Raw genomic sequence first — 22,283 nt, 5'->3', positions numbered from 1 at the left:
TGACCTGGACAAGGCATCTGCGTGTACATTCTTGTCCGCGGGTCGGAAATGGAGCTGGAAATCGAACCTGGCAAAGAACAAGGACCACCTGGCTTGCCGTGGGTTCAGTCGCTGAGCAGACCGCAGGTATTCCAGGTTCTTGTGGTCCGTGTAAATGATGACGGGGTACACTGCTCCCTCCAGAAGGAAGCGCCATTCCTCAAGAGCCAGTTTGACTGCCAATAGCTCTCGGTCACCGATGGTGTAGTTGCGTTCAGGCGCAGAGAAGCTCTTGGAGAAGAAACCGTAAGTAACCATCTTCCCGGAGGAGGACTTCTGCATGAGCACTGCTCCGGCTCCCGAGGAGGAGGCATCCACCTCCAAGGTGAACTGTCGGTTGAACTCCGGACGGTGGAGCACAGGGGAGGAAGCAAAAGCCCGTTTCAGGGAGCCAAACGCGGCGTCGGCCGCAGGTGACCAGTCCTTTGGATTAGCCCCCTTCTTGGTCAAGGCGGAGAGAGGTGCAGTCAGAGCAGAGAAGTGAGGGATGAACTGACGGTAATAGTTTGCGAATCCCAGAAAGCGTTGGATTGCCTTCAGTCCAGAAGGAGGAGGCCAGTTGAGAATGGAAGAGACCTTCTCCAGGTCCATCTGCAGACCGGTATCGGAGATTACGTAACCCAGGAAGGGAAGAGAAGACTGCTCGAAGACAAACTTCTCGTACTTGGCATACAGACGATTCTCCCTCAGTCTTTGTAGTACCAGCTGCACGTTCTCTCTGTGGGTCTGGAGGTCCGGAGAAAAGACCAGGATGTCATCAGATACACCACCACACAGACGTAGAGAAGGTCTCGGAACACGTCGTTCACCAATTCCTGAAAGACTGCTGGTGCGTTACACAGGCCGAAGGGCATCACACAGTATTCATAGTGCCCATCGCGAGTATTGAACGCGGTCTTCCATTCGTCCCCTGAGCGGATGCGGACCAGGTTGTAGGCACCCCGAAGATCCAACTTGGTGAACACACGAGCTCTTCTAAGCCAATCAAACAATTCGGGGATGAGCGGCAGGGGGTACTTATTTTTCACGGTGATTTGGTTCAATCCCCGGTAGTCTATGCATGGGCGTAGGTCGCCTTCTTTCTTCTTAACGAAGAAGAAGCCTGCTCCAGCAGGAGAGGAGGATCTCCGAATGAATCCCCTTGCCAGGTTCTCTGTGATGTAGGTAGACATGGCCCTTGTTTCGGCAGGAGACAGAGGATATATCCGTCCTCGAGGTGGTGTAGTTCCCGGGAGCAGGTCGATGGCACAATCGTAAGGACGATGTGGCGGAAGTACCTCTGATTCCTTTTTGTCAAAGACGTCCGCGAAGGACCAATAGGCCGAGGGCAGTCCCGGTAGGGACTCTGGAACCGGAGGTCGTCGGATGGGTTGTATGGTCTTCAGACAGTTCTCGTGGCAAGAGGAGCCCCATCGGGTGATTTCACCAGTGCCCCAGCTGACTGACGGTTCGTGTGTCCGTAACCAGGGGAGTCCCAGCAGGATTTGATGGGACATGTGTGGGAGGACGTAGAGAGCGATGTTCTCGGTGTGCAGGGCACCGATACGCAGTTCCACCGGCTTGGTGATCCACGAGATGGTGTCAGAGAGGGGTCTCCCATCCACAGAGGCAATCATGAGGGGTTTGTCGAGTGGAGTAACAGGCACCTGGTACTTGTCCACCGTGGCCTTCTGGATGAAATTGCCTGCTGCCCCGGAATCGAGGTACGCCTCAGCCGTGAACCGCGTCTCTCCCGTTGTCACTTGAACAGTCCACGTAACCGGGTCTGAGAGAGTCCCAGCACCTAGGGTGGCCTCTCCTACCAACCCTAGGCTTTGGAGTTTCCCGGCCTCTCTGGACAGGAGCGTAGAAGGTGTGTGCCCTCTCCGCAGTAGAAGCAGAGGCCCTTGGCGAGCCGTTCTGCTCGGCGTTGTTCAGACTGCCGCAAACGGTCGATCTGCATGGGCTCGTGGACGGAGACACCAGATGCCGTTGACTGAAGTACGGCGGGCTTCTGCGGAGGAGAGGAATGCTGTCACGCTCCCCGGTCCCCGTGCACTGCTCCCCGGTCCCCGTGCACTGCTCCCCGGTCCCAGTGCTGCGCTCCCCGGTCCCAGTGCTGCGCTCCCCGGTCCCCGTGCTATGCTCCCCGGTTCCCGACGGCGCGCTCCGCTCACCACTCCCGCTCCCGGTTCTCCTGCTCCCTCTCCCTCGCCAGGATCCTCCAGGCGGTCCCGCTCCAGGCGTCCCTCGGCTTCACTGGACACCCTGCCCGGCACTCCTGCTTCCTCAGCGCCACTTCCTTCCCTGGTATCTGGCACTCAGGCCTCGCGCATGCGCGTTAGGGCGCGCGCGCGGTCATTCACCCTTTCTTAAAGGGCCAGCACCCAGAAACAGGATATTGGCTTGCAGGTACAGGGTATAAGAGGATTCTTATTCCAGGTGGGCGGGGCCTGTTCTACGTGTTTAGCAAGCTAGTGTTCAGGTCCCCTATTGCTTTGCCTTGTGCTTTTGCCTGCATTAACCCTGTCCTGTCTCGTAGAGCCTGTCCTGCCACGCCAGCCGCTCCGAACCACGCTCATTCCCGTAACCTGACGGTGACTTCGGCGGATGTTCCACCATCTCTGCAGCTCCGCCAGTCTCCAGTCCCTGGCTCCGTTTGGTGACCCGTTCCATTGCTCAGCAAGTTCCGGATCCCGCCTGACCTTACCACCTGGCCTCGGACTCTGAGCCTCGTCACCCGGACCACCGTCCAGAACTCCGTCCACCTTTCCTGCTCCCCTACGGACTGTCCGGCTACTATTAGTGCTTCGGCTGCCGTGCATCCAGACCCTCTGGCGGGGTGACCTGCCTGGCTGCCTCCTCAAGAGAATCCGGTGTACGGTCCAGAGGCTCCACCACCCGGACGTTACAAATGCCGTATCGGACGTCTTTTACGGGACACCTCTTTGGATCGTTCCTGAAAGCGAATGTCCACTCGAGTTGATAGAGGAATCAGGGCATCCAGGGTGGACGGCACGTCACGACCAGCCAGCTCATCTTTAATTCGACCCGAGAGACCTTCCCAGAAGGTGGCGGTTAGAGCCTCATTGTTCCACCCGAGTTCCGAAGCCAAGGTGCGAAAACGGATGGCATATTGACCCACCGTCAGAGTCCCCTGACGTAACCGGAGGAGAGATGAGGCAGACGCGGAGGCGCGTCCAGGCTCGTCAAAGGTGCCATGAAATGCCTGCAGGAACTCCTGGATGTTAGTGGTCACAGGGTCCTCCTTCTCCCATAAGGGGTTCATCCACGCCAGTGCCTCACCCTCTAGATGGGACATCATGAACGCGACCTTGGCTTGGTCGGAGGCAAACAAATGCGGCAGCTGCTTGAAATAGAGGGAGCATTGGTTTATGAATCCCCTGCAGGTCTTGGGATCTCCGGCGTACCGGGGTGGTGAGGCCAAACGAAGCCTGGAAGCATCCGAGGAGGCTGCCACGGGAGCTGCGGCCGTGGATTGTCCAGTGGAAGCTCGAGATGCTGAGGATGTGGACGCTGCTTGTAGCGTGTTCAGCCGGGCGTCCACAGAAGACATAAAGTTCAGCATGCGGGTCTGGGTCTCACGCTGGCGTGTGAGTTCCTCCTGCAAGGCCGCTAGTGCTTCGGCGGGATCCATGGCCTGTTCTTACTGTTAGGGCCAGGTGGACGGGCAGACCCAGGAGGTGGATCCACTGGGCCGAACACCTTCCTGAAGGCAAGGAGTCCGGTAGCCGGAGCACTACAGGTAGCAGGATAGTCCGTGCAAAATAGTGGAATGTAGAAGTCCCTGGGACCACGGAGTCACTGATGGTAGTCCGGGTGACGGAGCTCAGGTTCGGAGGCCAAGATGTTGTCAGGCAGAGTCCGGAACTGATGGAGCGAGAGGACGGATCACCACAGGGATCAGAGATGGTACGGACTGACGGGATGGCAGATAGTCAGCGTTCGGGAATCGGCAGGACCGGATGGCGAGACAGGAGCGGCTCTAGAAGAGGGAGAGGTGAGTATATCACAGAGACAAGGAGACCTGACTCCTAGCTTAGGAAACACGAAGAACAGGCCCCGCCCACTTGGACATTAAACCCCTTTATACCCTGTACCTGTGTGTTCAATATCCTGTCTGTGGATGCTGGCCCTTTAAGAAAGGGTCAATGACCGCGCGCGCGCCCTAATGCGCATGCGCGAGGCCCGGGTGCCAGAAGCCAGGGCAGGGAGCGGCGAACAGGAGGCAGGGGAGCCGGGCTGGAGCGAAGCTGACAGCGGACGCTGGGAGCGGGGACCGGGACGCCTGGGGATCCTAGGTGAGGAGGCCTGGAGGCTGTGGAGCGGGGGACGCCGGACAGAGGAGCCGGGGAGCGAGCCAGGGAAGCCGGGGAGCGTGGCAGGGGAGCCGGGGAGCTGGACAGGGGACCCGGGGAGCGTGACACATGTCCGGCATAATCCACGGACCTCCAGCGTCGCATCCAGCTCTGCTTCATGCAGGTGACAGGAGCTGCAGAATACACCGCCGCTCCTGTCACCTCCACGCAACAAATGAGGTGAGTAGCGCGATCAGCTGCTGTCAGTCAGGAGCGATGGCCGCAATTAACCTCAGTGACAGCTCAGCTGATCGCGATACTCACCTCATTTGTTGCGTGGAGGTGACAGGAGCGGGTCCTTCACGGGTGACCGCTAATCAGTACGCGGCACCCAGACAGAGCCGCGGTATGAGGATGAAGTCGGGTGAAGTTCACCTGAGTTCATTCTCATCGCGCAACTCTGTCTGCTGTCTGCCGACATGTATCAACGACATTGTGCATCACACACACACACGGTACATTTCACACGGACAACACACACGTCAGTTATTTAACTCACGCACACACGGACATTCCACACGCACGTACGGCTAGCATACGGGATACACACGCAGGCCACACATACCATAAAAACAGACCTAAAAAACGGAAAACGGACCCGAAAAACGGCCCGTTTTACACGGACGTGGTTTTAACGGATGTGTGTTTTCGGCCTCAGAGGAAGAGTTTCACAAGCCGAGGAGGCTGTTTTTAACCATGTCTGAATATAAAGAAACATTTGACTTGGTAGTATCCTCATATTTTTTCCATTTGGGAATATTTTTAGTGCTCAGACTCCATATTTATTCAATTGAAATGTTTCAAAAATTCTGTTTCCTTATTTTCAGTTTTGCAGATCAGTAACGTCTCCATCCTATAATGTCCATAACTCCACAAATTTTTAATCTTGGTATTGTAGAGTGTAGAGCTCTGTATATAGTGCATAGTCGGTTCTCCACACCATACATTATATACCGTATATAAGCACAGCTGCACACTGTATAATGCATACACTGCTCTGCATTATATAGTATTGTATATTATAGTATGTTGTATGACGCTATGTATTCTCAGTATCTGTATTATTTTGTATACATATACTGCACAGTAACACTTTTCCTCTCCTGTATACTGGGTATAATTCCCAGTATCTGTATTATTCTGTATATATACACTGCACAGTATCACTTCTCTTGTCATGTACAGTATATTGTGTGTCATTTTCAGTATCTGGATTATTCTGTATACATATACTGCAAAGTATCACTTTTCCTGTCCTATATACTGAGTGTAATTTTCACTATCTGTATTATTCTTTATATACAGACTGCATAGTACCACTTCTACTGTCCTGAATACTGGGTGTAATTCTCAGTATCTGTATTATTCTGTATACAGTATATACACTGCACAGTACCACTTCTCTTTTCCTGTATACTGTGTGTAATTCTCCGGATCTGTATTATTCTTTATATATATACTGCACAGTATCACTTCTCCTGCCCTGTATACTGTGTGTAATTCTCAGGATCTATATTATTCTGTGTATATACACTGCACAGTACCCATTCTCCTGTGCTGTATACTGGGTGTAATTTTCAGTATCTGTATTATTCTGTATACATACACTGCACAGTACCACTTCTCCTGTCCTGTATACTGTGTGTAATTCTTAGCATCTGTATTATTCTGTATATATACACTGCACAGTACCCCTTCTCCTATCCTGTATACCTGGTGTAATTCTTAGTAACTGTATTATTCTGTCTGTAATTTTATGTTCTCTTACTCTATATTATTGTGGACATCTCAGGGGTCATGGTTTTAACAGTGAGTATGGGTTTATCAAGAAGTGTGGCTTTATTAGGGGTCATGCCAAATTTCTGTAAAAAAATTTAGACCGTCCGTGAGTTTTGGTCTAGTTGTCCAGGAAACGTTGCATAAAAGGTTGGCATCCCTGGTGTACACGTCTCATATTAGATTTTTATACCACTGAAGAGGGCTCAAAAAATTATTTAAAATAATGCACACACTTTTGTAGGTGAAAACTTTTGTTTTCGTTTCAGGATCATGTGTTTTTTTCTCTTTAAAAAACAAAATTAAAAAATGTACATGGCTTTACCAAGTAGGATGGGACAATGAAATCTAAATAGAATATATTAATTCACAAATTGATCCGTTAAGCTGTAGCAACTATTAGTACAAAATAGAATAATTAAACTGTCTATTAAATCAGAGGATTTAGTTTTTTTTATGTTATGTATAAGTATAGTGAATTTAGAAAACACTACCTTATGGAACCTCATGTATTTTCCAATGTGGTAAAGTCTGCAAACATTTGAAAAGTTATGCTAACAGTAATAAAGGGCTGGATGTCTGGGATAGTGTGATATAAAAGTGAAATGAAAGTCATAAAAAGCAATTCTTTGGTGTTTGAATGAGTCAGATAACCTTTTGTTTATATTTATATTAATCATCACTTTTGTTTGCTAGTTATAATAAACTACAGAACTTTTATAACATCATTAAAAGGAATCTGTCACCTGGTATTTCCTACCTCATCTGAAAGCAAAATAATGCAGGAATAAATTCCCCGATTCCCACAAAGTATCACGTAGTTTACTGAGTGTAGCAATTGTGGCTCAATTAGAGTTCTTAAGATGTAGCACATAGCAGAGCTCAAGGAGCTAACCCCGCCCACACCACAGCTCTATGTGTACATTGTATATTGATAGTGAGCTGCTTATCAGAGAATGGGATGTAGTCAGACAACTGCTCAGGGGCCCTGTAGTCCAGGCAGTGATAATCTCCTGGTGATCAAACCTTTATTGTGTTGAAACAACAGCACACAGCCTAATAAGTGGCATATCCCTGAATTAGGTGATTTAAATCCTACATTATGCTGAGAGTTCCACAAATAATAATGTATGTTATTTTACATTAAAATTCAGGTCTTTATTAAAAATGGCAGATATCTTGTTGAATTTATAATATCAGTAAATGCATGATATTTCAGTCAGTATATTTTATCACTATATACAGGTCAAAACCAAGAATGAAATCTACAGAGCGAACTTCCAAATTTTATGATATCTACACACAGAACTTCCAAATGTTAAACTCATTTCTGGTGATGGCTTACAAATACTGATGCTAAATACTGCCCAGAATACTGCCATGTCAACTTGTCCTTAAAGCATAGCTCCTACCTGTCCTGGTGCCAGCAAGACAGTCCTGATTTGGTGAAGATCTCTCACTGTCTCACTATGTGAGGAATATGTCCAGACTTATACTATGTGCTTGCAATGTATCCTCTTCTTGCAGGCTCACTGTGTTACTGAAGAGTTCATTATTCAGTAGTTTTTTGTCACGAACATCTCATTGTTGAGAGATTTGTGACTGTTCTGTCATCTGAGCTTTATATTTGCGAGGCTCTGCATAATAAAGTATTTGCTTCCTGTTGGCGCAGAAAGGGTTAATGTCTCAGCTGCAACCAATTTGTGACCACTCCCCTCCTCTTTAAATAGTCACATGATCCATCACCTGATGTTAGCAATAGATTCACTCTATTCTGACCTTCCAAAGAAAGAAGAAGGCTCTAGTAGTGGCTGAAGATTCTGGTATTGGAAATTTGTCGTCTACAGTCTGGTGTTGGGCTGCAACAGTTTGTCATATATCCTTTTTGTCTAAATCCCCCTGTCTGTTTACCTTTCCTCATGTTGTATTATTGTAATGGTGGGACCAGACCTCTCGCCGTCCTTCTCACTAGTCAGGGTGAGTTTAGCGCAAGCGATGGTCTAGGCATGTGATCAGCGATGAAGTGAATGAAACCATATAGGGGCATTAGGGAGAGAAGGGTACAGTCTCAGGTGAGTTCAGAAAGTTACCCTGCTCCCCTCTCTCTAGCACTAGGGCCCACCATTATATTGTGTACCCTGTGTGTTGCGGCACCTTGCCCTGGCGGAACCCCGATAGTCTAACCGTGACATTCATCTTCCTCTGGCTCTGGCATTTGTCAGTGCTATGTACATACTAGCATACATTTAATTACATTCTCTACTTCTCTTGACATCTATTCTTCTCTGTGATTTTAACACCCAATGTTTTGCATGGCAGATAACAACTGTAGCAATAGGCCGCAGGCTACAATGCCAAGAACAAGGGAATTTTCTATACCTGAATGTGACTGTTGTTTTTCATTACAGGTACATTGTACTGGTACATATAGCTATATCTTTAGATACAAGTGTATTTCTATATACCTGTATGCTAAAGGTAAAAGACTAAGATTTTTTTTTCCTGTAAAATTACAAAAAATGTATGAAAAACAACAATAAAAATATTTTTAATGCAATTGTTAATAAATAAATATCAAAAACAAGCAAATAACACAGACATAATTGGGATCATTTTAAGCAATTTATACAATACAGTGAACAGTTTATTTATAGTAGTTGGGAATTGGCTTAAAAAATGCAGTGACTGAATTTTTGTTTTCTTTATGGAACCCATAAAAAAAATAATAATAATGAAATACCAAGGCTGTGTTCACATGTTGTAAAACGGTAAAGATTTATCTGAATGTTTCTGCATGTTTCCTGCAAGGGTCCACACCACGTCACACAAAAAAATCTTGTCCGATTGTTGCAATGTTTTATTTTTTGCTTTTCCCCCCATTTTGTATGCTTTGTTATGCACTCACAGTGTAGAAACATTTTCATTCTCCACTTAAAGATGCAACTGTATTTTTTGCATACAGTTTTTTAAGACTACACATAAAAGCTAATAGAGAAAAAAAATACACAGTTCAAAAGTGTCTTAAGATGGACAGTGAACAGAGGTTTTTGCTGAAATCACATCGACTTTTGGACATTTAAGGGTGCTTTACACGCTGCGACATCGCTACCGATATATCGTCGGGGTCACGTCGTTAGTGACGCACATCCGGCGCCGGTAGTGACATTGCAGCGTGTGACACTAAGGAGCGACGATCAACAATCGCAAAATCGTTAAAAAACGGTGATCGTTGACACGTCGCTCCTTTCCTTAATATTGCTGCTGCCACAGGTACGATGTTGTTCGTCGTTCCTGTGGCATCACACATCTCTATGTGTGACACCGCAGGAATGACGAACATCTCCTTACCTGCGTCCACCGGCAATGTGGAATACAAGGAGGTGGGTGGCATGTTACGTCCCGCTCATATCTGCCCCTCCGCTTCTGTTGGCCGGCCGCTTAGTGAAGCCGCAGTGACGTCGCTATGATGCCAAATGCACCTCCCCCTTGAGGGAGGGATTGTTCCGCGGTCACAGCGACGACGCTGACAAGGTATGTGCCGTTCCGCGGTCACAGTGACGACGCTGACAAGGTATGTGCATGTGACGCTGCCATAGTGACAATGTTCGCAACAGCAGCGATCACCAAATGTCGCATGAACGATGGGGGCGGGTGCTATCGTGCTCGACATCGCTAGCAATCGCTAGCGATGTCACAGCATGTAAAGCACCCTTTAGGCTATATGCTATATGGCTATATGCGCACGCTACAGTTTTTTCTGTGCACAAACTGCAACCAAAACTGCAACCAAAACTGCCCCTTGTCACAAAGAACCTGGAAATGTCAAAAAAAGGTTGTAATGATGGTGCATTTTTGCCGCGATTTTGTTAATGCATTTGTTTAAAGGAGAAACAAAATATGATAGGATAGGATAATTAATAAATAGCTAGAATAAATGGATAGATAGAAAGAACATATAGAATAGATAGAAAGAACATATAGAATAGATAATAAGAAAGAATTGATAAAAAAGAAATAACAGAATAGCTCAATAGAGGGATAGGTAGCTTGGACAGCTGTTTTTTTTAATTTTTATGGATAAAAAAATGATGTGGGGTCCCCCCGTTTTTCATATTCAGCACAGGAACAGCAGCAGCTGCAGGCTCCAACCCTCAGCTTTGTGCTGTACCTTAGCTGGTTATGAAAAATAGAGGGGATCCCAAGCTTTTTTTTTTTTTTCTTTAAATTACTTGGGGTTCCTCCATTTTTCTAAAACCAGCCGAGGTACAACAGACAACTGTGGGCTGATTTTGTTAGGGTGGAAAGTGTCATTATTTGGCCCTTTCCAGCCTAAGAATAGAAGCCCATGGCTGCCCAAAGAAGTGGCGCATCCATAAGATGAGAAAAATTCTGACGCTGGACCCAGCTACTCCAGTTGCCCTGGTTCGATATCAATTGAGGTAATAAGAAGTTAATGACAGCCCACAGCTGCCACTAACTGCTGTGTAAATACTGACATCAAAAATTCAATAGCTATATGTAAGAATGAAAATATGAAAAATGGAATCTACATTACTGCCATGAACATATGAATAAAGAGAAATTTAGCTATTGAATTGATCAATGCAATGGAGCCCCAACACTACGCCAAAGTATTTCTCTACATTGGGGTCCCTAGCTAGTGTGTGTCCTCTCATGCAGTTAAAAAACTTACTGACTATGGGAAGCTGAGACCCAGGTTATATATGTATATAATGTGGACTGGCAATAGGTGTGGGTGGGGCTGGGTTCACAAATGAAAGACTACAAATCAATCAAGAAATAACGTCTGGAACACCATTCTGAGTCTGAACTGGGTGCAAAAACCTAAAAAATCTACACTATATGGAGAGAAGGTGTTCACACCAGTGACTATGTAAGGGGAATATATGAAAGTATAGGTAGAGCCTCATAACTAGAGTTGAGCGCGGTTCGCGGTTCGCGGTTCTCCAGTTCTAGGCTCGAGTGATTTTGGGGGCTGTTCGAGATCGAACTAGAACTCGAGCTTTTTGCAAAAGCTCGATAGTTCTAGATACGTTCGAGAACGGTTCTAGCAGCAAAAAGCAGGGCTTTTTACAGCTACAGTGTGCAGGAGCCATCGCTGGCAGCCTGCCAGAAGCTGGTAACCAAGATAAACATCGGGTATCCAAGCAAAGCGCTTTGGTTAGTAACCCGATGTTTATCCTAGTTACGTGCAGAAAGCCCACACTTCCCCGCTCAGCTCGCTCTGCCCCCTCCTGCCCGCGGCATGTACACATACATACACACACACACACATACACACACACACACACACACACTCTGCACACATGGTCCCGCTCGGCTTACCTGCGGTGATGAAGTCCCGCCATCCCGACCTCAGCGCTGTCACTTTCCTCCATGGCCGCCGCTTGTCACATCACCTCTCGCTTCCGACCCGAGACTGACTAGTGGTGACGTCACGGGCCTCTCGCGATACTTGGTGTGAAGGCGCCGGTCATTGAACTCAGTGACAGGGGCTGTCAGTGTGCTGGAGATCAGCGCAGGTAATGTACCTCGCTGACAGCAGCACTTGTCATCCCCTGCAGTGACCTGGGCTGACCCATTGATGTTAGCTCAGGTCACTGCACTGCTCTCCCAGCCAATGGGGAACATCCTGCTCTTCATTGACTGGGACAGTGTGGATCGTCATGGCAACCCCTTGGATTACACCAGACCTGGATTTGTTTTTCTTTCTAATAAATTGGTTAAAGAGGGATAGTTTTGGGGAGTGTTTTTTCAAATAAAAATGTGTTTGTCGTCTATTTTTTTTTATTACTGACTGGGTTGGTGATGTCGGGTATCTGATAGACGCCTGACCTCACCAACCCCAGGGCTTGATGCCAGGTGACATTACACATCTGGTATTAACCCCATATATTACCCCGTTTGCCACCGCACCAGGGCGCGGGATGAGCTGGGGCGAAGCACCAGGATTGGCGCATCTAATGGAAAGGCACCAAAGGGTGCTCCACTTTTTCTCCACTTTTTCTACATTTTTTCTCCACTTTTTCTCCACTTTTTCTCCATTTTTTTCTCCATTTTTTCTCCACTTTTTCTCCACTTTTTCTCCACTTTTTCTCCATTTTTTTCTCCATTTTTTCTCCACTTTTCTACATTTTTTCTCCACTTTTTCTCCACTGTTTCTCCATTTTTTTCTCCATTTTTCTCCACTTTTTCTCCACTTTTTTTCTCCATTTTTTCTCCACTTTTTCTCCATTTTTTTCTTCATTTTTTCTCCATTTTTTCTCCACTTTTTCTCCACTTTTTCTCCACTTTTTCTCCATTTTTTCTCCACTTTTTCTCCACTTTTTCTCCACTTTTTCTACACTTTTTCTACACTTTTTGTCCATTTTTTCTCCACTTTTTCCCCACTTTGTCTCCACTTCTTCTCCACTTCTTCTCCACTTCACTTCTTCTCCACCTTTTCTCCACTTTTTCTCCATTTTTTCTCCATTTTTTCTCCACTTTTTCTACATTTTTTTCTCCACTTTTTCTCCACTTTTTCTCCACTTTTTCTCCACTTTTTCTCCACTTTTTCTCCATTTTTTTCTCCATTTTTTCTCCACTTTTTCTCCACTTTTTTCTCCATTTTTTCTCCACTTTTTCTCCATTTTTTTCTCCATTTTTTCTCCACTTTTTCTCCACTTTTTCCCCACTTTGTCTCCACTTCTTCTCCACTTCTTCTCCACTTCTCCACTTCTTCTCCACCTTTTCTCCATTTTTTCTCCATTTTTTCTCCACTTTTTCTACATTTTTTTCTCCACTTTTTCTCCACTTTTTCTCCACTTTTTCTCCACTTTTTCTCCACTTTTTCTCCACTTTTTCTCCATTTTTTTCTCCATTTTTTCTCCACTTTTTCTCCACTTTTTCCCCACTTTGTCTCCACTTCTTCTCCACTTCTTCTCCACTTCTCCACTTCTTCTCCACCTTTTCTCCATTTTTTCTCCATTTTTTCTCCACTTTTTCTACATTTTTTTCTCCACTTTTTCTCCACTTTTTCTCCACTTTTTCTCCACTTTTTCTCCACTTTTTCTCCACTTCTTCTCCACTTTTTCTCCACTTTTTCTCCACTTTTTCTCCGTTCTTTTTCTATGGTCGGTCTACCCATTAGCTCTGCCATGCATAGTGTAGCTCTACACCTACTGCACATGTTACTTTATGATTGACATCTCTTTCATACCAGAGCTGTCTAAGCCTACTCTGACCCCATATTTGTCATTACTATATTGTCCTTGTACTGTATTATGACATTTGTATAATGTGTTTCATTTCTTGCTGTGTTGCAATTTTTTTTGCTGCATCCCAATTGTACCTCTACATTGTTCGAGTTTATGTTATTGTTCTCTCACTCTTATGTGATACTGATTATTGTCATTTTTCATGATTACATGCAGATAAGTCCAATCTGACGAAGGCTCAGGCCGAAACATCATTTGTAACTTGTTTTGGACAAAAACATATATGCTTATGAAAAAATTTTTTTCTTAATACGGACCAATAAAGAGTGATTTTGCATTACTATCCGTTGTGACTTACTGACTTAAGCGGGCTTTACACGCTACGACATCGCTAATGCGGAGTCGTTGGGGTCACGGAATTCGTGACGCACATCCGGCCGCATTAGCGATGCCGTTGCGTGTGACATCGATAAGCGATTTTTCATCGTTGCAAAAACGTGCAAAATCGCTAATCGGCGACACGGGGGTCCATTCTCAAATCTCGTTACTGCAGCAGTAACGAGGTTGTTCCTCGTTCCTGCGGCAGCACACATCGCTGCGTGTGACGCCGCAGGAACAAGGAAGCTCCCCTTACCTGCCTCCCGGCCGCTATGCGGAAGGAAAGAGGTGGGCGGGATGTTACGTCCCGCTCATCTCCGCCCCTCCGCTGCTATTGGGCAGCGGTTCAGTGACGTTTCAGTGACGTCGCTGTGACGCCGCACGGACCGCCCCCTTAGAAAGGAGGCGGTTCGCCGGTCACAGCGACGTCGCCGGACAGGTAAGTATGTGTGACGGCTGTGGGCGATGTTGTGCGGCACGGGCAGCGATATGCCCGTGTCGCGCAACAGATGGGGGCGGGTACCCACACTAGCGATATCGGGACCGATATCGCAGTGTGTAAAGTAGCCTTTAGTCTGGGAGATTTAGAGTGCCGAGGTTACTCACTAATTTTATCTATTATTACCTCTGAGCACCTATATACCAGTGAGCAGAGCTTCCTCTACAGTAGTTCTCCTGATTAGGCATGCCCTTACCTCATGAGCAGGGCATTGCAGCTTTGGTAGCAACCATTACGACATGGACTCTGCTGCTGTTGACCCGAGAAGAGTGAGTGCAGATTCATTGCACCCACACTCCTCACATGAAGGGTCCGCACTCCTAGAAAATGGGGGATACGTTCCCTGAGTGTCTCCCCCCCATATTCTAGACGGTCCAGAGTCATCGTGGGACCCCTTTATTTTTTTTCTTACAATAAATTGGTGAAAGAGGAAATGTTTTGGGGACTGTTTTTTCAAATAAATTTCTTTTGTCGATTTTTTTTTTTTGTTAGTACTGACAGTTTATGATGTTGGGTATCTAATAGATGCCATGACATCACAAACTGCTGGGCTTGATCTCAGGTGACTTTACAGCTAGTATCAACCCGATTTATTACCCCGTTTGCCACTGCACCAGGGCACGGGATGAGCTGGGGTGAAGCGCCAGGATTGGCGCATCTAGTGGATGCGCCACGTCTGGGGTGCCTGCGGCCTGCTATTTTTGGCTGTGAAGGCCCAATAACTATGGACCTTCCCACCCTGAGAATACCAGACCACAGCTGTCCGCTTTACCTTGGCTGGTGATCCAATTTGGGGGGGACCCTACTTTTATTGTGTAATTATTAATATTTATAAAATAATTATAAAAAAGAGCCTGAGGGGACCTCCACATTGGATCCTCAACCACGGTAAAGCTGCCAGCTGTGGTTTTCAGGCTACAGCCGTCTGCTTTACCCTAGCTGGCTATCAAAAATGGGGGGACCCAACGTCATTTTTTTTTTTAACTATTTTTTAAATAGAAAAAATTAATGGGCTTCCCTGTATTTTGATACAGATACCAACCAAGATAACAGCAGGCAGATGGGGGTGGCAACCCATAGCTGTCTGCTTTATCTGCGCTGAGAATCAAAAATACCGCGGAGCGCTACGTCATTTTTTTAAAGATTTATTTTTACAGCACTGTGATGTCCAGCAATCAAAATACAGGGAAGCCCATTTTATTTTTAGTTATTTAAATAAATAATTAAAAAAAATATATAAGGGCTCCCGCTGCATTTTTTGTATTGCTAGCTAAGGGTAATCCAAGCAGCTACTGGCTGCTAACCCCCACTGCTTGGTGTTACCTTCACTGGCAATGGAAAATCCAGGGAAGCATTTTTTATTTTTTTTGCCAAAAAACTACAAAAAAAGGACGTGAGCTTCGCCATATCTTTGTATGCTAGCCAGGTATAGCAGGCAGGGTGCTGGAAGAGTTGGATACAGCGCCAGAAGATGGCGCTTCTATGAAAATGCCATTTTCTGAGGCGGCTGCAGACTGCAATTCTCAGCAGTGGGGCCCAGAAAGCTCAGGCCAACCTGTGCTGTGGATTCCAATCCCCAGCTGCCTAGTTGTACCTGGCTGGACACAAAAATGGGGCGAAGCCTACGTCATTTGTTTTCTAATTATTTCATGAAATTCATGAAATAATAAAAAAGGGCTTCCCTTTATTTTTGGTTCCCAGCCGGGTACAAATAGGCAACTGGGGGTTGGGGACAGCCGTACCTGCCTGCTGTACCTGGCTAGCATACAAAAATATGGCGAAGCCCACATAATCTTTTCAGGGGGCAAAAAACTTCTGCATATAGTCCTGGATGGAGTATGCTGAGCCTCGTAGTTCTGCAGCTGCTGTCTGTCTGTATGGAGAAGAGCAGACAGCAGCTGCAGAACTACAAGGCTCAGCATACTCCATTCAGGACTGTATGCAGAAGTTTTTTGCCCACCAAAAAAATGACGTGGGCTTCGCCATATTTTTGTATGCTAGCCAGGTACAGCAGGCAGCCACGGGCTGCCTCCAACCCCCAGTTGCCTATTTGTACCCGGCTGGGAACCAAAAATATAGGGAAGCCCGTTTTTTTTAATTATTTCACTTATTTCATGAAATAATTAAAAAAAAACCGACGTAAGCTTCGCCCCATTTTTGTGTCCAGCCGGGTACAACTAGGCAGCTGGGGATTGGAATCCGCAGCACAGGTTAGCCCGAGGTTTCTGGGCGCCTCTGCTGCGAATTGCAGTCCGCAGCCGTCCCAGAAAATGGCGCTTTCATAGAAGCGCCATCATCTGGCGCTGTATCCAACTCTTCCAACAGCCCTGGAGCCAGGTGGCTTTTTGGGTAATCATGAGTTAATACTGGCTTTGTTTTACTAGCCAGTATTAAGCCAGAGATTCTTAATGTCAGGCACGTTTGACCCGGCCATTAAGAATCTCCAATAAAGGGTTAAAAAAAAGACACCACACAGAGAAAAAATACTTTAATAGAAATAAATACACAGACACATTAGAGACTCCATCTTTATTACCCCCTGTCAGCCCAATAAATCCCCAATAAACCAGCGCTGATAAGAGGTTTTTAATAGAGGCTTAAATTATAAGCAGCAATTTCAGCGTTCCAAGTGCCTTTAAATGAATTTGAAGAAACTGCACTTCAGGATTGTAGTGAGGATTGTAGTGAGGATGAGGTGCCCCAGCCCATTACTTGATGGGCTGGGGCATCTCATCCTCACTACAATCCCCACTAGTGTAGTAGTAGTGACGATTGTAGTGAGGATGAGGTGCACCAGCCCATCATGGGCTGGGGCACCTCATCCTCACTACAATCCTCACTACAATCGGGAAGCAGCGTGCAGCCTTCACTCCGTGAGTGATCAGTGCTGCTAGCGGTAACAGCGGTAACGCTGACAGACGCGTTACCATAGCAACGGTGCTCTCGGAGCCGCGGTTAGCGGTGGCGTCACCGCTAACTGCGTTGCTATGGCAACGGTGATCTCCGTTAATGACCGGCTGTGTCAGCCGGTCCCTAACGGAACGGGGAGTCGACCGTGTGCTAGAGCATATCGCCGGTACACGGCGATACACAAATGTGCACCGTGTACCGGAGAGATGCACTCGCAGGTACTACATGACGTGTCATAGTCATGTGACCAGTCTGTAGCCAATGAGATAATAGCCACGTGACTGGTCACATGGCTATTTTGACGTCACGATAGGTCCTGCTTCTCTGCTGGCAGTGCCGGTCACCGGGAGGATTCAGCGATCATCGGATGGAATAGCGGCAGGAGACAGAGTGCAGGAGGGATCGCGGGGACCGGTAAGTGTTATGGCAATGTTTATTAACTGTTTGTGTACATTTATCATGCATTTTTATGTGTTTGTGATTGCCTCCCATTATAGCCTATTGGTTCTAGTTCGGTTCGTCGAACGTTCGACGAACCGAACTCGAACGGGACCCCCGTTCGGCGAACCGACCTCGAGCCGAACCGCGACTGGTTCGCTCATCTCTACTCATAACCATAGGCTTCCCCAGTCCAAGACTACTAGCACCCATCTGTGGGGCTGTATCTTGGCTGGATATCAAAATTGGGGGGACTGCACACTGTTTTTTAAAATGATTTATTTAGTTTACTGTACGATATAGACCCGCCCACTATAGTCTGTGATTGATTGCAGTCAGACAGCTGTTACTCAGTGTTGGGGCGCATCTGACTGCAACCAATCACAGATGCTGGCAGTCGGGGGAAGCAGTGAATATGTATGAGCCTAATGAGTGGCCACGGAAGAAGAAAGAGAAGCCACAGGAGCAGTGTTAGGCTGTGTCCACACTTTCCGTTTTCACCTGCGTTTCAGCTGCTGCGTTTCAGCTGCTTTTTAGGTCCATTTTGAACTGCAGCATTTTCATGCCAAAAGGCATGCTTTTTGATTTTCCAGCAAAGTCTATGGAAAATGGGGATTTCTAGTCCGCACTTTGCATTTCCAAACGCAGCGTTTAATTTGCATATTTTGTGGCAAAAACCATGCTTTCAAAGAAGCAGCATGTCAATTGTTTTTGCCATTTGGGCTGCGTTTTGCTAACATTGAAGTCAATGAGAAGTAGCAAAAAGCAACAAACATCAAAATTCTAGCGTTTTATCTGCTTTTTAGCTGCAGAAACAAGGCGTTTTGGACTTCCAAAACGCATGCTTTTCTGACTTCAAAATAATGGAATAATATGTCCCTTTACACACACACATAGTCCGACAATTAATTAATGAAAAATATAAATTTAATGCTATTTTACTGCTAAATAGTAAAAAAACGCTATAATTCTATGAAATATAACTATTTTCTTTATCATTTCAATACTTATATATGCGTTCCTTTTTTTCCCCTTTTTTCATTGTGTTTGACTGTTTAAACTTTATTTAGCAGTGTCTTAATGTTCAAAACGCATCTTTCAAAACGCAATGGAAAAGCATGTAAAAAGCGCAAAAACGCAGCTAAAACGCGGTAAATACGCATGCATTTTTAGCGCTATTTTGTGGGCAAAAGCAACTTTGGCAAAATCAATTACTGCCAGAGGATGCGTTTTGAACTGCAAGTAGGACGACGCAAAGTGCGGACATAGCCTTTCAGCCACCCAGGTGATCAGTGAGTATGAAGCGCTGGGAGAGAGAAAGAATTAATTTATCCTGGAACAATGTTGGTGACCTGCATTTTTTGTGACAAAAACACAAGTAAAACATGCAAAACGCACAGATTTTTCCTTGCGTTTTTCATCCCCTCATTGATTTCAATGGGTGTCAAAACATGACAAAAACACAAGAAGAATGAACATGCTGCTTCGTTTTTGTCACACGGTTTTGACAAATATACTGCAGACAAAAACAACTGCAACGTGCGCACAGTAAATCTGAATTCTCATAGACTTTGCTGGGAAGTCAAAAGTTAGAACTTGCTGACAACAAAACTGCACCAAAAACGTGACAAAAATGCATCAAAAAAGGCAGCGTACGCATGTAGCCTTAAACACAGTAGATTTTCTATCCTGAAAAAACATAACAGAAAAATAAATACCATTTACGGTACATGTGAACACAGCAATACAGATGTTTTTGGCAAAAAGAAGGGCAGTGAGCCCCATAGGGGTGAATGGACCCCATGACCATCGTGAGGGTGCAAGGTTAGGAGGGGGTTAATTGGTTGAACTGGGATAGGGGATAGTTAGGACTATTGGATTGGTGGAAGGAAGCTGTAGGGGGATTGGAGGGGACCAGGGAAGGGGTGGGGGTTGTGGGGGGGTATAAGAGAGGGGGGTGGACTGATTACCTCCCCTTTCGTCGTTGAAAAGTTGTGGCCCCAGGACGTTGTGCTGCCGCTGCTATGACTGACCTTAATGCGCTGTTAGAGATGGTGCGGGGGGCCTCCGAGGTCCTCGGCGTGGACGCTCTGCGGCAGCAGCTGGTGGCGGTCTGTGGAGCTGGAGCGGTACAGCCTGCTACTCCTGCGCCCGGACCGCTGCTACGTGCTCGGCGGGCGCGACCGCCGGAGCGCTACTCCCCCAGTGGGAGGGGGAGAGAGAGATCTAGGAGCCCCTACGGGGACCCTCCGGGACAGCGGAGCCCTCCATCTTACCAGGGGGAGCTGCCGGCCGCCGGGAGGAATCCTCGACGGAGATCCCGCGGGTCGGGGGTGGGCGGAGCCTCGGCGGGGCCCACTTCCGGTCCGCGGCCAGCACAGTCCAGGACCGGAGCAGCGATCACAGCAGCCCCCAGTGAAGTGCCGGCTGGGGGTGGCGCTCGTCGGGGTATGGCACGGACGGAGACTCCCTGCAGACGGCAGGGGAGAGCGACAGGTCGGAGGATGGGGGATGAGGAGAGCGGCGACGTGAGGAGCGTGGAGGAGGGGTACGGTGGCCCGGAGGCGCAGATGAGGTCCACAGTCACGGTCCCCGCCAGCAAGGATCGGGCTGGGGGGGGTTCCCAGCGACGGTCAGATGCAGCACGGCCTTCCTGCAGTCGGCAGGGAGGGAGCCCACTGAGGACGGCGGCAACAACAGCAGCGCAGCAGGTGCCCATGCAGACAGCGAGGAACGACGGCGGCAGGGCGCCACGGCGTGAGAAACGAAAAAGGTCGAGCAGGAGGCGCCCGGAGGAGCAGGGTGCGGTGACCGTGGGGGTTGACGGCCGCCAGGTGCAGGCTGTCCCCTCGCTGGTCCCCCCTGAAGACTTCGGCAGCACGTCAGATTCCGGCGGTGACGATGGAGCAATGGCAGCGGCAGGTCGGGCAGAGCGGCAGCAGGAAGATCGTGGTACGGCTGTGCCGGCGGTTCCACGGCAGCCTGGTGAGCAGACGACTGACATGTTTAATGCTGTGTGTAGTGGGGGCGGGGGTTCCGTCGCGGGAAGTGTGGCACAGGGGGCGAGTGGGGTCGGTCAGGCTGGTTTCCCGGGCCCGGAGTTTTGGGGGCAACTTTTGGGAGCGTTGCAGGGGTTGTCGGCGGAGCGGGTTGGTCGGACTGGGCCGGGGGCTCCGGTGGGGGCGTGGGTGGGCCCCACGGAGGTGGTGCAGACTGAGGCGGCGGTGAGTGGGGTGACGGTGCGGGACCCTGCCTCGGCGGTAGGTGCGGGAACGGCGGCCAGTGGGGCGGCTGACGTGGGTGCGAGCAAGGAGGCGGAAAAGGAAAAAGAAAAGGAGGATGAGGTTGTGCGGTTGGATGATAGGGCACGGAGTGAAATTTACGTGTGTTTTGAAGGTCAGTTAGGGGTTCACTTGAAGAAGGAGGTGAGGGAAAAGATTTGGAAAGGGGAGTATGTGGAAATTTTTTCCCTGCTTCCCTTGGAGAAGTTTAATTTGGATAAGGTGAAACCCAGTGATACAAAAAAGGAGAAAGAGGATGAGGAAAAGCGACGGTATAGATTGATCCCGAGGACGTTCACTAACTGGCTACAGGCCTTTGCGATCTTAGCCAGCGTGATCGGGGAAAAGGAGCCGGAGCATTGTTCCGCCCTATTTGGTTATATGGACGCGATAGGGGAGGCGTATAGAGTGTATGGCGGTTTAGGGTGGCTAAGATATGATGAGCAGTTCCGGCAGCGGAAGGCTCTGCGGCAGGGTGTCCAGTGGGGCCACAAGGATATTTCTTTGTGGATGCGGTTAATGACGGCTCCGGCTCAGCCCTTTCGAGGGGGTGCCGGGAGCCCGGGTGCGAGCGGCGGGTCCTCGGCTGGACAGAAAAAGGGGGCTTGTTGGCAGTATAACGAGGGACAGTGTAAGTTTGGGGCCTCGTGTCGGTTTAAACACGAGTGTTCCGGATGTGGAGGGTCCCACTCCTTGGCCAGGTGCTTCAAAAAAGGAAAAGGAAAGGCGGGGGAGGGGTCTGGAAAAAGGGAGGACGCCAGTGAGAGTAGAGGCGATGCTTCCCTATTTAAATAGGTATCCGGATGTTAGGGCGGCGGAGTTGTTAGCAAGTGGTTTTACGGAAGGTTTTCGGATTCCGTTTGAATCTGAGGCGCCGGTGTTTCGCCCGGGGAATTTGAGGTCCGCAAAAGAACATCCGGCGGTGGTGAAGGAAAAGCTGCAAAAGGAGGTGGAATTGGGGAGGATGGCGGGTCCATTCCAGGACCCGCCATTCTCCAATTTAAGGATTTCCCCCCTTGGGGTGGTGCCTAAGAAGGAGCCGAACAAATTTCGGCTCATTCATCATTTATCTTATCCGGCGGGATTGTCGGTGAATGATGGGATATCGCCAGAGTTGTCGGCAGTTTCTTATGTATCTTTTGATAAGGCTTTGGAGCTGGTAAGGGTTGCCGGGCGGGGGGCCCTGATGGCAAAGGCGGATGTGGAAGCAGCTTTTCGTTTACTCCCGGTGCATCCAGAGAGCCTTCATCTCTTAGGGTGTATGTGGGATGGTGAATACTATGTGGATCGTTGCCTGCCGATGGGCTGTTCCATTTCGTGTGCTCATTTTGAGGCATTTAGTACTTTTGTGGAATGGGTAGTCAAAGAGGTGGCAGGAGTCCATTCA

The sequence above is a fragment of the Anomaloglossus baeobatrachus genome, chromosome 8 (assembly GCF_048569485.1).
Source record: "Anomaloglossus baeobatrachus isolate aAnoBae1 chromosome 8, aAnoBae1.hap1, whole genome shotgun sequence".
Lineage (NCBI taxonomy): Eukaryota > Metazoa > Chordata > Amphibia > Anura > Aromobatidae > Anomaloglossus > Anomaloglossus baeobatrachus.
The sequence above is the reverse complement of the archived record's forward strand: the minus strand, read 5'-3'. Positions refer to the sequence as shown.